The following is a 15515-nucleotide window of genomic DNA, read 5'->3' on the forward strand; positions in this document are numbered from 1 at the left end:
CCCCCTCTTCCAAGAAAGAATCCTGGCTGTGCCACTGTGTTCAAGTAAAATAAAATATATCCCTTCCAGCTATTTATCAGAGATTCAGACCATCGTGATGTAGTTTCCAGGAGTTAATCTACAGATATATAAGTCGATAATAAAATATGGGAAGGCAAGTATTGGGGTGGCTCCCAAAATTTTACTTGCGGGCGCCCACAGAAAACTGCGCTACGCTATTCTACAATTAATAAAATGTATGGCAGATTTGACATTATCTGCGACGGTTGAAATTACTTTCCATTTCTTTAATTCTCCAACTAGGATTCAATGCAGAAAAATTAAAGTGTCTTCCTGCCTTACTTAATAAGAAATAGCAAAATACAGTAATTTGCATCAAATGAAAGCATAATGTTTTCAAGACTTAATTTACCGCGGTAAGTGAAGAGTTTGCCTTACGAAATTTTCATACACGCACGACAAAAGCCGGCAAGTACCAATACGTCACGTCCGTTTAATGCAGCCATCATTTTTAGCGGTGCGGACAGCGAAATTTCTTTTTCCACATATCCCAGGACCCGCACCGGAAGTGATAATGAAATCCAGATTCCGGGGCCTCACAAAATCAAAGTAGCCAACCCAGAAAAATAAATAGCTTTAGAAAGAAGCTACGAACGTATGCGAATATGCCGTTTTCTTTAAACAAAAATGAGAGTTGTTAGTTAGCAACATTGCGACTGAAAGGCACCAGCACAGATTAGGACGGATTAGGGACACAAGCAAGCGTAAATACAAACTTCGTGGCAAAGATGTCGCATTTGCTTCTGGAAATTTTTCTCTGCGACATTTGTGCAAAAACCTACAAATAAATATAAAGGGCCATTGAATGCACATGTTAAATGAGCTCATAAATGTACAACAAATTAAGGTAATATTACATGTCAGTGGATTGCTGCAGCTTGAAATGACACCAGTATAAAGTGCTTGGAAATTTGGAGGAAGTTATTCACGTAAGAAAGATTTGGTGAATTCGATTCTTTGGAAGGGAAGTTATTTCATGAAACTCACGATCTTGTTGCCGAAAGTCTGGGCTTCGAACCCTAGCCAAGGCAAGGGCAGTTTTACCGTTCTATGCTTAGAGAAACTCATTTTCGTAAGTAGTTTCTTCTGTAAAAATGAAGAAATGTGTCTCCGATGTATGAAACTGTTACCGGCCTTACCTAACCTAGTAGGCACACCTCGTCCCCGTGATGATTCGTGAGGCTATCGTGAATTTTTGGGCTAACATCAATGGTTTTGGGGCCTACCCGTCGATGGTTTGTGGGAAATAAGGAACAACAGTAAGTACTCGTTAATGTAAGAAATAGACATTATTTTCGTTAGAAATTCATTATTTCACCTTAGGAAATGTTCCGCAATGCAGAATAGTACTTTAGCAATGTAAAAAAGTGCGAAATATATATGATTTCTAGGTGTTTCCATTATACTATAATAGTACCAAAATCTCAAAGTCTATACCAAGCCTGTAGCTAGAATTGATCTCAAAGTTCATTTTTTCCAAAATTTAACAGTATTAAATGTGTGTGTTGTTAGGGTAAGACTGCAGAATATGGGCTGCTTAGGAGGAAGGTGGTTCATAATTTTTTGGTAATGTTTTGTAGTTAGTAATCGGGTAAAGTAAGTTTGAAGGTGCGGAATAAAAATTTTCGGTAAATGTCTGTAATATCGGACACACATTAAAATCGGATATTTTGTGTTTCGGATGGTTCATACGTACCAACTATGTATTGCGGAACATAGTTGAAGGTGCCATTATGCTTTTTACACAAAAATAACATCGATTTTTCAGATTACGTAAATCTTTTGGTTCCTTTCTTCCGTTGCGGAACATACAATATGCCACGCACAGCTGTGGATCATCGCGCGTCGTGCTTGTGTTTTGTCGATTTGGAGTGGGTATGCAGTGTTTCAACCTTCTTAACCGAAAAATGCCTACTTTCGTGTTCATTATGTCATCCAAACCATTGACGGATAGCCCCACAAACCATTGGCGGATAGCCCCAAAAATCATTCATGATAGCCCCACGAACCATTGACGGATAGCCCCAAAAACCATTCACGATAGCCCCACAGACCATTTCCGGCAAGGTTAGGTTAGGTAAGCATAGTTAAAAAAAAATCTCATAAAAAAAGGCACCTTTGGAAACACTGGCGAGACTGCGTGACTTTCGACGCTCGCGCCATTGCAGGTACATAATGCAAACAACAGCATAATGTTGTTGCTTTGCACATAAGTTTATTATATCAAACGTGCTTGTTTCTTGTTGTGCAGCATTCTACGGTGAGAAAATACCTCCACAAACTTTCCAAATGGTACAGAAACTCATTTCCGTAAGTAGTTTCTTCCGTAAAAATGAAGAAATGTGTCTCCGATATAACAGACATTTACCAAATTTTCTATGAAAGAAATGAGAAATTCGTATCCAAGTTGGGTGTTCTTGGAGGGAAAAAATGACATGGTGGCACACATTTCTGCACAAATCTAGTGAAAGCAAAAAGTGCCTACGTTGTTAGGTAGGATTAGTTCTCTTAGCCCAAAGAATAATTTTTCATTGTATTTATGCTAATGGAACCTAACCTAACCTTGCAGGCATTCCTCGTCTGACGTTGGAACACAAGGTACCAAAACTCTTGTGCGGAGAGGAAGACCCCGAAACAAATGACAGCAACTGTGTGTAAACAATGTGAACGCGAACAAATGGAGAAATGCATTGCTTTTAGTAGCAGGGAAAACTTTTTTTATGCGTAATAATATAATAGTAATCGGAAAAGTACCACCGGGAAATGGATGTTTCAGGGGATATAAATTTTGTTCGTCTATTTAGATGAAAAAAGCAGCCCATGTTCTGCAGTGAGACCGTTCCAAAACTGAAAATATCACAGGATATGAGAAACGAGTGGAAGATCGGTAAGACTGCAGAATATGGGCTGCTTAGGAGGAACGTAGTTCATAATTTTTTGGTAATGTTTTGTAGTTAGTAATCTGGAAAAGTAAGTTTGAAGGTGCGGATTAAAAATTTTCTTTGAAAGAAACTAGAAATTCGTATCCAGGTTGGGCGCTCTTGGAAGGAAAAAGTGGCACACATTTCTGCACAAATCTAGTGAAAGCAAAAAGTGCCTACATTGTTAGGTAGTTAGGGTTAGTTCTCTTAGCCCAAAGAATAATTTTTCATTGTATTTATGCTAATGGAACCTAACCTTACAGGCCTCACCTAACCTTGCAGGCATTGCTCATCTGACATTGGAACACTAGGTAGCAAAACTCTTGTGCGGAGAGGAAGACCCCGAAACAAATGACAGCAACTGTGTGTAAACAATATGGACACGAACAAATGGAGAAATGCATTGCTTTTAGTAGCAGGAAAAACTTTTTTTATGCGCAATAATATAATAGTAATCGGAAAAGTACCACCGGAAAATGGATGTAGAAGGTACGTACTTTCAGGGGATATAAATTTCGTTGGTCTATTTAGAGGAAAAAAGCAGCCCATGTACTGCAGTGAGACAGTTCTATTTCATCTCATCGTTGCAATATCCTCTACAGCAAGGAAAAAATGTATAAAAAAGATGAAAATCAGTCAAAATTTAAATGTATTTAAAATTAACAAAATTTAACAGTATTAAATGTGTGTGTTGTAAAACTAGTTTTTCTATGTATCTTCTAAAACATTTCTTGAGGTGTTAATTGACTGCTACTGACATCGTCCTATACTACACACTTGACTACTAAAATAATTTTGATGATACAGATATATACATCATACAAAATGAATGCACAATATTCAATCATAGTATTATTTTCCTGTAGTTTACGGTTATTACAAGCATAAGAAACGTAACGTCACAAAGAAAAACTGTTTTCTTATGCTTGTAATAACCGTAAACTACAGGAAAATAATTCTATAATGCAAGCAATGCGTACATACAAGAAAAACTTCAATCATAGTGCCTACCATGTATTCCAGCCCTTCCTTCCCAAAACCTGTGAGCTGTTGATCTTTGATGCAGATGTGGAAGGAATGTGGATTATGACATCAAGGTCAAATTCACAGATTTCTGTCTAAATGGGAGGCTGCAACAGGGGCAGTGAAGGCACAGATAAAGTAGCTCCCCTATGAAAGAAATTTCTAAAATCTAGAGAATCTAGAGATGGAGAAAGTGATGCCCATAACTAGATACAGAGTGGCCAAAAGTGGGAAAACATGTCATCAAAAATTTAAAATGTTTTCATCTTTTGGGAATTATGTATAGAATAAATTTGACCATATAACAAGATTCACAAAACTTCAAACTATACATTTCAAATCTTCCAAAATCAATATCTATTTTTTTATGATACAAAATTACATAGTACAAAAATGTCTTAAGGTGACCATAATCGTTGCCGCAACGAGTTTACAATACCGGACCACTCTCCAATTTCTATGAAATGTCGCCTACTCACTAATTGTGAACTCCTAAACACGAATCTGCATGTAATAATTGGCGGTCAAGTATGGAAATCGAGGAAAAAACTAAATAAACTATGTTTTCCTAACGTAACGTAACCCTACCATAAGAACAAAAGCTCCACGGAAGATGCCATTTTCCCAACATGAAGAAATCAACAGGCAAGACAAGGTATAGTTCTCGTAGTTAAAATAATTTTTCTTTGTATTTATGCTAATGGAACCTAACTCAACAGGCCTAACCTAACCTCTTAGGTATTCCTCGTCTTACGTCAGCAAGATTGTTGTGCATAAAGGAACACCATTAATGAAATGCGAAAAAAAGATAGTTCCGAATTGCTGTGTAGGGACAATCACCGTGGTAAATCGCAAGGTTATTTTACAATTTCTAGACGTAAATGTACAATATTAACAAGTGACTGCCAAATATGAACTACAGTTACGTCATCAGGACACCGAAATTAGTAAGTAGGCAAAATTTTATAGAAATTGGAGAGTGGTCCGGTATTGTAAACTCATGCCCCGGTGCCTCCACCCTAATCACTTTCTTATAAATGAACACACAACATTTCAAATGACCATGCTTATTATTAGTTAATATTGTTTCATGCATACATGTGTGTATGTGATCAGGGGCATATCCAGGGGGTCTGGAACTCCACCCCCCCCCCCCCAAATTTGGAAAATACTATGGTTGATTCATAATACTTCCCGATGAGACACGATGTAGCAGGTATAGAAGAATTCTTTCTGTGTGCATGGTTTGTGGATTCTGAGAATAATATCCACTAAAAGTTTACAAGTTACACACTGGGTGGTGATATGTCAGCTGAAAATCTGACATCAGTTCTTTTTGAACAATGTCACAAACTTGGTCTTGACATGAAAAAAATCACAGGTCAAGGTTATGATGTGAGTGGCAGATGTGTTCAATTGTGAATAAATCAACAATACCCAAAAGGAATGTGTGCACACTGTGCCAGTCATACTGTAAATGTAGCCCTATCTTCAGCCATGTCGAACTCCACCGTGAGAAACTGTTTTGGTACAGTAAGTAAAGTTGTTTTTTTTCCGTCAGAATAATACATGCAGTGGTGAATTCCTAAAAACAATATATTGCATTACTACCAGGCAATATGAAACACTATTTAAATACAGAGAAACTAATACTCACTTTATCCGCAAAACTGTTTTTTCTTCTTCGTTCTATTAAACACTATTTGTTAGTGTGTGAAACATGATTTTAAGCAAAACATGATTCACTTCGTATGTAGTCAATTTTATTATTATTAATAATAGATACGCTGTCGTCATTAAATACTTGATGTGGGGGGGGGGGGGGGCATGCCATTGGGAATGGGCACCCCTGGCTGGACCCCCCCCCCCCCTAAGATTCTATTTCTGGATATGCCCCTGTATATGATTATAGACATTCGCGTATACTTGAAAAATTACAAAGCCTTCAATAACAGAAGGCAAATATCCACAAGTAGAGATGAAGCAAACACTGTCTGGTACTTTGGGGAATAGTTGTTCAAGGATAAATGAATCAGATTGGGTGTACTGTGATTAAGTCCATTAAGATGAGGCTGAGGGAGATTTCCAAGCCATAGCACCATTGGAGGCCACATTTGATTGGTGAAATCATCAAGTTACAAGTGTCTCCCATCACTTGTCAGTTTGGTGTCACTTCGAAATGACGAAATGGTGTGAATTCTCCCTAAGATCTCTCAAAAATGTGGATTATTCTTCAGAACAAACTCAAGGGAACCTATGTTTACATTTGAACACAATAACTTTATGTGGATACACTGTCTGAGAAATGAATAAGAGTCTTGAAGGATGCAAATCTCTCGCACAATGTATTAGTTTTATTGCTACATGAATTTAAACCATGTGTATGGACCCACTAAGTTAAAATGCATATTAGTAAAAACAATTAAAACAAATATTCGTGATGAAGCCATGTTCGATTTGATGGTAAACAGTATTACAGAATAATACAAGGTCTCCAAATTTTTGTTTTCAGGCCTCTTTGGATCTGAACCACTGGGTAATGTATCTCCATTGCAAATTGAATGTGGGATCCTTTAACATGTTGACTGTCAAGCTCCTGAGCTAATGATATTGCTTGGGGCCAAACTACTTCCTGATATTTGCTTATATGATCAAAAGGCTTGTATCTAACATCGACAATACCCACTAAGAGTTTGAGTTTAAGCCCACTTTATTCACAGTAAGGATAATCACGACTGAATCTACTGTTTAATTTGAAATTTGAACCAGTATGTACCTCCACTGGGTTTCAAACGTGGGACACCTTGATTACAAGATGGTTACCACTACACCATCAGGGAGGCCCTGCCAATATGATAAATACGCATGTAGTGAAGGCCAGAAAAAATTGTTGGCAATGAAGCCTGCAGGCGTAACTTGCAGTTTGATGTAATATTTGCATTAAACTAGCACCTGAAGTTGAAAATTTTATCTGTGGCAGGGTGTCTATCAGTTAGGAATGTCAAGGAAGTCAAGCAATTAACAGGTAGGCCAAGAAAAAGTCACAAAATTATGCTTGTGGTCAAGAATTGTTGCTATTTTTTTTTACAGTATAGTGAATGTACATTGTACTGAGATTTGATAAATTGTATTGAGTTGTGGTAAAGATTTGTTCACTCTGTTTCTCAAGAATTACATTCTTGTATGCGTGAAGTTTTGTAAAACTATTAAAGTAATGTGGCCATTCCCCATCCAGGATGAAGTCTGAAGCATTAAGTTTTACATGTATTAATAATTAAAGCAAGTCTAAATCTCTTTTTAAAGTAGAGCTTCAATTTTCATCTTAACTGGCCTTGCGGTAGGGGTTTTTCATTGAATAAAAATATATATTTTCTTTACTACACCTAATTAGAGGACAATTAAATAAATGTTAAGAAAAAAAGGGGGGTCAAGAAAATGTAAAGTCATGAAAAAGTCAAGAATTTTGGATGTTATTGTGGTAAACACCCTGTGGGAGATGCTCTTATGGTTTGACATGGTGGCAATGGGACTGTTGAAGGATGCTTTGGGAAAATTTTGCTAGCTGGGGGATACCATGTTTACTACTGAAGTTAATAATGATTGGCACTGTGCCTAACAAGAAAAGATACACATTGTTTTCCAAACCTAGTGGATTCACAAACAATGGAGGAAGCTGAAAACAAAGAAATCAAGGACACAAACTGAATAATCAATCACATCATTTGTTCATTCCACAAAACTTCTGGTCAAGCAATAGAGGATCGGTCAAGAATGATGGTGTCGATACTAGTAATTAAATAAATTCTTCCAATCAGCTAGTTTACTTCTGCATAGCAAATAGAAACCTGTCTAAATAGAAACCACACATCATCCATCAGTACTCATCCCATTCCTGCTGCAGCCTCCGGCGAGGTATGGTTCAGTTTGTTTTGGATTAGTGTTCTGTTTTTACTGTCAGATTATGAACTGCACTACACTCATCCTTTTGCCAGATACAGCATTTAAAGAAATCAGTATATATATTTTATTTGCTTTTACTAATGAAAAGTTTGAGATAGACACTGTCTCCCATCTCTATTGACACTCCACTACTGCAAGTATTTATTATCTGATGTGATGGTTCTTCTATTACCATGAGATTTTAATGCACTGATTACATTTCTTACAACTGCAAGCATGTACAATTCTTGTAGAATTTTTGAAGTGGAAACAGGAACTGAATAGAACCAACTATTTCAACAGATCAGGACAAAAAACATTTCAGGATGGATGCATAAAACAGTGGTATGTTCGTCAACTAGCAATTGAACGTGTAAACTGTCCAGCAAGAATTGAAGCCACAGTAAATGAAGAAACTGGGCACATAACTGTATTTTATCATCATACTCATGTTGTTCATGCACAGCAACCACAAACCCTTCGTAAGCATGGCTATTTCAACTGAATTTCAACAAAATTTTAGTGTTCCCCCTTCCTTATATGGAAAATAGGAATTATGGTTGTGCATAAATAAGTCTAAGGATTGGGTTTAGAAAGTTGAGAAGATATTGTGACAGAAGTCTACTTACAGTGCATGAGTCATCTAAAGAAAGATGGTAGTTGTCGTCCTCAGAAGAATGTCTTGACACAAAATTTTAGATTGAGTATACCAAAAAAATACTCGTACCAGGTGTTGTTAAACAGCTTCTTTGCACAGAATTTTAGTATAATGCCTTTGAAACATTAAAATAGCAACAAATATTTTGCCTCCTGTAATGTTCTTTAATGAGATTGGACTATTTTTTTGCAGGGTCAATCTGAAGAGTGTGAGTGTGTCACACACACACACACACATATGTATGTATATTGTAGTGTGGCATCTGGTTAATTATGGGATCGAGTCACGCCGGGACGTAGCTCAATTAAATAAACATAAGATTTCAATTTGGGTCACGCTTGACCACCTCTACCCTGAATGGTGTGGACTAAGGACGTTGGGAGCCTTAGTCGGTTTAATGATACTCACCACTTGCGTGATGATTTGGCCCTCGGCTATTGGCATCGGCGACAGTTGGGCAGAGATGGGTGCACTGGAGATGCTGGAGACTGCTGGCCTAGATGTTGACAACGATAGGAGGCGGCAGGAGTTTTGGTGACTTATCGCTGGACCGCTACTACTTCTCCGGACTTGGGCTGGCTTCTTGGCTTCTGGCTCTCTGTAGTCCAGACTGCTGCAATCGTACCGCACGCTTGTTGCGACCTCGTGATGATGTGATCTTGTCAATCAGCATCGATGGTGTCTATTTACCATCTCCAGGTTTATTTTTATACTTCAGAATTCCTTTGAGATGTGGTGGACTTTGCACCTCAAGATATTCACCAGGGGTATCCCTTGATGCTGGTGGAAAGTTATAGTGGAGGTGCAATCACTGCTGGTAAGGGTCGTTGCCTTGCTGACTGTGCAGAGCCGAGTGGAAATTTCTTATTACTAGGCTCTGCATCCGGTAGAAATTGGGGTGAATGAGCATTCAACCAATGAGCTTCAGAGCTATGCTTTAACAAATGGAGATTTCAATTTTTATGCTCCCAATTCCTTCATATCTCTCTCTCTCTCTCTCTCTGTGTGTGTGTGTGTGCGAGAGAGAGAGAGAGATGTATACACGTATGTATAAATGAAACAAGATGAAGAACTCCAAATAAAAAAGATGTGATATTATACCAAATTCATAACATGAAGAACTGTTCCAAAGAGAAAACATTATTGGCATGTTTTACTTTCTTCTCATTACACATTGAGTGTTTGGGAAGGTGTTGAAAACAGAATGTTATAATACGGTGGCGCTTAATTGAACCTAATGACATGGAGAAAAATCCGACATGATGGGAAGAAATTTGTCATATCCTCCATCAGCATTCAAAATACTTCCAGAATCTCCTTTTGGTTTGTAAACAACCAAAATTTCCCATGTTTAAATTTAGTTTATTGCATTCTGTAATAAGTGTAATGGAATGGTGAATGTGAGAATTTTAATTGTGAAATTTTGAAAAATCCTGTCATGATGTGGAAAAAATGGATGCCATTTCTGTGATCTGCACTCAAAATACTATTATACTTTCAGAATCGCATACTGATTTGAAATCATCCAAATTTTTCCCCCAAAATGGAGGGCTGTGTGATTATATAATTTCAGCAGTTTAAAATAAGAAAGTCTAGTTACTGAGTTATGACAACTCATCACATCACATTAAATAACTCCTAAATTGTTCTCATGTAGCATTATAGCACTTTAAAATGTCTTGTGACATTTTATGTGAACTTCTTTCTAGACCCACAGGATGCAAAAGAAGAAGTAGTTTTTGAAAGTTTGCAAGCCTTTTTAAAGTGTTGCAGTTACACCGAAAAATTGGTGGATTATTATTCAATTTGATGTAATCAAGATTCTTGTTGTTTGGGTTAACCTGGAGAGAGAGGAAAATGGCATAGAAATATATAAAATACGGAAAAATAATAATGCTAATTTGACCAGCTCTGTTTATGCCCCTGCTGCCCATTCTTTTCTGTCATGTGCAACAAGAACAAGCCGCTGCAGTGTAGGTATCAGTCAGCAGTCCCACAAAAGACTTACACAGAAGGGTAGGAATCCACAACCCTCCCTCCACACAGTGACATTCATTCCTTTATCAAGAACTCTGGAATCGGCCCACATGATGATAATGGTGGTTTTGAAAATGTCCAAGTTCTTACCCAAGAGTTTGCAAGCAAGAATTGGCAATGGATGATTTGTTTCATTTTTCCACATAGCATTGACCACTAGGCAGTTACATGCCTTCGATGTCACATTTGGGTGCAGCACATCAGTTCTGCCTTGGTACTTGTCATCTGCTTTCCAGAAGGGTACAGCATTTCTCGAAAATCTATGTGGAACTTCCTGTGTTGGACCCCCAAGTCACAAAGGTGAATGAACCATTGAAAATGACATATCTTGACTAAAGAGTTGTTTCTCTTGGCTGCTCGTCTAGTTACTCAAGATCATTGGCAACAGTGGAGAAAATTCAAAAGATACTTATCGATACTAACATGGCTCCGTCCTACTGTTTTTATGAATTCTTGTTCAGATTTCTGACCTCCCCGATGGCATTGTCACCTTGTAATCAAGGGGTCCCAGGTTCGATACCCGGTGGAGGCACATAGTGGTTCGGATCCCACTTTAAACTGCAGGTCCAGTCCCAATTAGCCTTAATATGCATACAGTGGACTTCAAACACCAACTCAATCAAAATTGTTCAGATTTCTGTACAGCAATCGCAACAATGTTTTCACAAGAATAGAGTGGTTTAAGGAGTAAAAAACTCTGGAGATACATTTATTTGAATTTGAACTTAAAATTTTGGGTGCGTCAGCACCTAGGCTATTTTGCACCTGTCACGTTATACGGGGTCCAGCCCTTACCATAACTAAAATAGCATAATTGCAATGTTATTTTACTAAACTATTAAAATATTCTGACTTGTTAAAAGCTAAGATATGAGAAAATACCATGTAATTCAAGTGGTGACATTTTATGATAAATACTACTCCCTCTGTCCCATAATTATAGTCCGATATGCCAAAATGGTAGTACAGGAATGACAGCCGAAGAGGCAGATGGAAAGCACAATTTGTACTGATCCTTGAGTAGTAAAGTTGTATGACTCATTCCCTTGTTTCATGTTCTTCTGCCTACATCAATGTCGCAGTTTGAATATCGGGCAATTATTATGAGACAACAAACAAAGTTGTACTGGACAATAATTATGGGACAGAGGGAGTAATATTTTTTTGTGACTTGCAAACTGTAAGTTATAGCAATTACTGCCATGTCGAACAAAGTAAGGAAAGAACATTTGACTGCCATAACTAGGGGTGTCCAAGGATAAACATTTGTGATGAGAACATGTGTAAAATTCAAGATTTTCACCATGTTCACAAATTTTGCAAGTTTACCCTTCCCGAAACTGGTCCAGAAATGGCAAATTTTATCAGTTCCGTATGATAGGATTTCCCTCCCCAATCATGTTTTGGGAAACTTACAATATTTGTGAACTGTAGGAGCTGGAGTCATTGGCTGTGAGTATGCGACTATTTTCGCAACAATTGGCACACATGTCTATTTGATTAACGATAAAGAGAAAATCCTCCCCCATCTTGACGAAGAGATCTCACGGTGAAAATCTTGAATTCTACACACTATCCCCCTCCCTCTTAAGTGATTGTTTTTGCACTTCTGAAATAAAAAGCCATTAATTTCAAAAAATTTAGACACTTTTAGCAGAAAAAATACCAAGAAATAACCATTTCCCAACACAATCCTTTGGAATTTCTTGATTTCTCGGGATCTCGAAAAGTCGAAAATCATTTCCCCAAGTTGGCAATTCTCATGCTGTCATTTTGAATTACTTTTCTTTTATACAGTAACCTTTGATGCATAAAAACATTGATCATTGGTGCCACGATGGAGAGCAGATTAAGTGCACTCTGCTTGATATCAATGCATCGTGAAAAATTTCAAAATGATAAAGAATTGTTCATCATCAAAGTGATAGATATTTATGTAAAGGAAACAAGGCGAATCCGAATTCTATTTAAATAGTGGACTCAAGTCAGAATTTGTCAACAGCGCCAAGGTATTTTCACTCAATTTCAATTTTATAATTTGTAAAAATTAATAACAAGGTAACAACTTCTGTAACTGAGGGTCAAGATATGAAATCTTACTTTGAGTCTCCCTGAGAAAAAATCCTGCGGACACCTTTGTACCACATTACAATTGTTAAGTTTAGATTGAACTCCATCCCTTATCACAAACCTCTATTTTACTTCTTTTGTATTGACCTGTGTTATCTCCCATGGCTCAATACTGTTGTCTTCATTACATTTAGCCATTGCATCATTCACCATAACATGTTTTTCCTTGTTCTTTGTTGTCTGACAAAAATTGTTTGCAAAGAACCACTATTGAATTTTCTGGGTGCCTTTGGATAATTATATTGCTGTGTTGTTCCTAAATAGTATTCATTATTTGTTTAGTTGACCTCTGTGGCAACGGGTGACCACAGTGTGCTAAGATGGCGTGTGTCCCAGGTTTCGAATCCCAGTCTGGACATGGGTGTTCTTTATGACTGTATCTTCACCATATCATCACTCATTCTCATCATCATGAATAGACGAAAGTGACAGAAAAGTGATACTAAACAAAAATACATTTGCTTTTTTTTGTTTAAACATTTATTTTTTTGTTTAAGTGATCTTGCAGGATGGCAACTTTAGGACCATGGTAATATTCAAGTATAATTCCCAGTTTCAAAGGCGAATTTTCCAAAAATTCAAGGGTACATGCAGATAGATGTTCTCTCTATTTCAATCCTACATATTAGTACCGTCTCTCACCACCCACACACAGATATAGTAACAATATAAAGGGTCTGAGTCATTCCAATGGATCCAAAAATTCTAATTCAATTAAATGGTGTACATACTTCAAAAAATATTTAATTTATGGTGCAGAGTTTACATTTGCCATTTAACATACTAAGACTCGAAATGCATCTACAAACATAAATCACAAATGTTACGGCATATACTAATCTATGAAAGATTGTTAATTGCATAAAAATTTCAAACTCAATTTAACATCAACTTCAAGATATTTTAGCTTGCAATAATCTTCCATCTGTCAGATAGATTGTTCTGCAAAGGATACTAACAAAGTAAACGGATTGAGAGAATTCTGTTCTATTTTCCACGCAGCTTTCTTTTCCTTCTTTGATAAAATGAAGCTGAACTGTGAAAAACGTGCCTCAGTGAATTTATAGACCTGTATAAATTCAGTGGAATTTTGATTCACAAAAGTTGCTATTTTCACGTGCACAGAGAAAAATCCATGCAGAATTAGAATTGGAAATGGTCGGGAAAAAATGGCTTTCTGCGGATTTTTTCACAAAGGTGTGTCAAATCAATGAAAATACAGGAGTTGGCAGTATTTTTCCTGTTTCATTGTTTTCGTTTAGCTCCCTACTGATAAGCGGACACTCATTTCATAATATAAAATGCAATTTACAATATGAAATTCGTAGCTAGACATAAACATTGTTGAAACGGTTCCTACCGAGTGTTATCTTCATATTTTGGTTGGCTTATTAAATAAATCTATGTAGTATAAACATATTCATGTAATTAGAGTAGTTTTGTATGTTTTTTTTTTTTAATTTAACCTAATAGTATGATCAGTAAGATACTATTTACGATGTTTGAATTTGAAAAAAGAAAATACTGCTCTACCTTTAGAAAGTCTAGTATCAAATCTCTTTATATTAAATTTTGTGTTCAGTAAAATATGTATATTTGTATTCTGGCTTTCCAGTACATCATGCATAATTTGGATAAATGGCTGCTAACCCTGGTCACAGAGAAACTAGTGGTGTATTTTCGCTGCTTGTTGCAAAATTTTCAACATTTGTGAGACCTCAGCCCAGTAAATTTATTTCTTACAAGTCGATGCCCTGATGCCAACAATTTCACTGATAAATACATTTCTGATCTTTAAAGTTTATATGGAAATTAATATGCACCCTTAATTAATATTTATATATCAACTCTGGCATAATCATGGTTCAATTGTGTATAGACTTGCTGTCAAATATAAAATTAGATTTAAAAAATTAGTCGTCAACCCCTGGACGATGGACCTTTTGCAGCCCAGAGGTTGAAAAACACTGGCACTAAAACTGAAGCAGAAGCAAATAAGACTGGTCGCAAATGTCAAGCAAAAAAATCCTATTTTAGAACTCTGGACTGGACCTACAGATTGAAATGAGATCCGAAGCACTCTGACCACTGAGGTTCAATCTTCTTGTTACAAGGCAACATTAATAATTTATTCCACTCCAGAGGCCCATTCGTGATTATAAAAGGAAACTTCTATCAAAAAGCCGGCCTTTTTACAACAATAGTACTAGCAATTTGTTCTCTGTGATTTATAGGCTAAATTAAATCTTAATGTCTGATGAAGTAGCTAACAATCTTGTTAAGTTTAGAGAATATTCAGACCAAAGCAACACATGACAGTGGGGGGCCATGACAACTGACATGGGCCCCTTCAGTCTATAAGCAAGCATCCACCATGCATGCACAAGCAAGACCGAGGTGAAATGATGTGCGCCATTGAAGGAGCTTTCAGACTGAAGTCACAGATGACGAGCGACACAGTCTCATTCAGTATAAAGCAAAACATTCACCGTGCATACCATTGAGAAAACAGTGTAGTCCGAGCAACATGCAAGTGACATGTTTAGGTCGTTGTCACACTTTGTTTTAAAAGGTTGAATGGTTTACTGAGAGTCTGCTTCCAAGTGACTGACACATGTCACTTGTTGCTTCGGTCTGAAAGTTCCCTGAGAAATTAGTACAGGCCAAGTAACAAGCGACACTTGCTTTGGGGTCATTGGATGTCAATTCATCCAGGTCATGTCACCCACCGTCCCCGATTTTGATTA

General features: G+C 37.1%; 1 protein-coding gene across 1 annotated transcript in view; it reads left to right on the forward strand.

Moving 5' to 3' along the window:
• Positions 1–1277: 1277 nt before the first annotated feature.
• LOC145984138 (ubiquitin-conjugating enzyme E2 N-like) overlaps positions 1278–15515 on the forward strand; it is a 107768-nt gene continuing 93530 nt past the window's right edge. Inside the window, exon 1 of the mRNA XM_083117584.1 lies at positions 1278–1319. The gene's annotated coding sequence lies outside the window, so the exon portion shown is untranslated. The remainder of the gene's footprint in view (positions 1320–15515) is intronic.

The sequence above is a fragment of the Lepisma saccharinum genome, chromosome 2 (assembly GCF_977018435.1).
Source record: "Lepisma saccharinum chromosome 2, izLepSacc3.1, whole genome shotgun sequence".
Lineage (NCBI taxonomy): Eukaryota > Metazoa > Arthropoda > Insecta > Zygentoma > Lepismatidae > Lepisma > Lepisma saccharinum.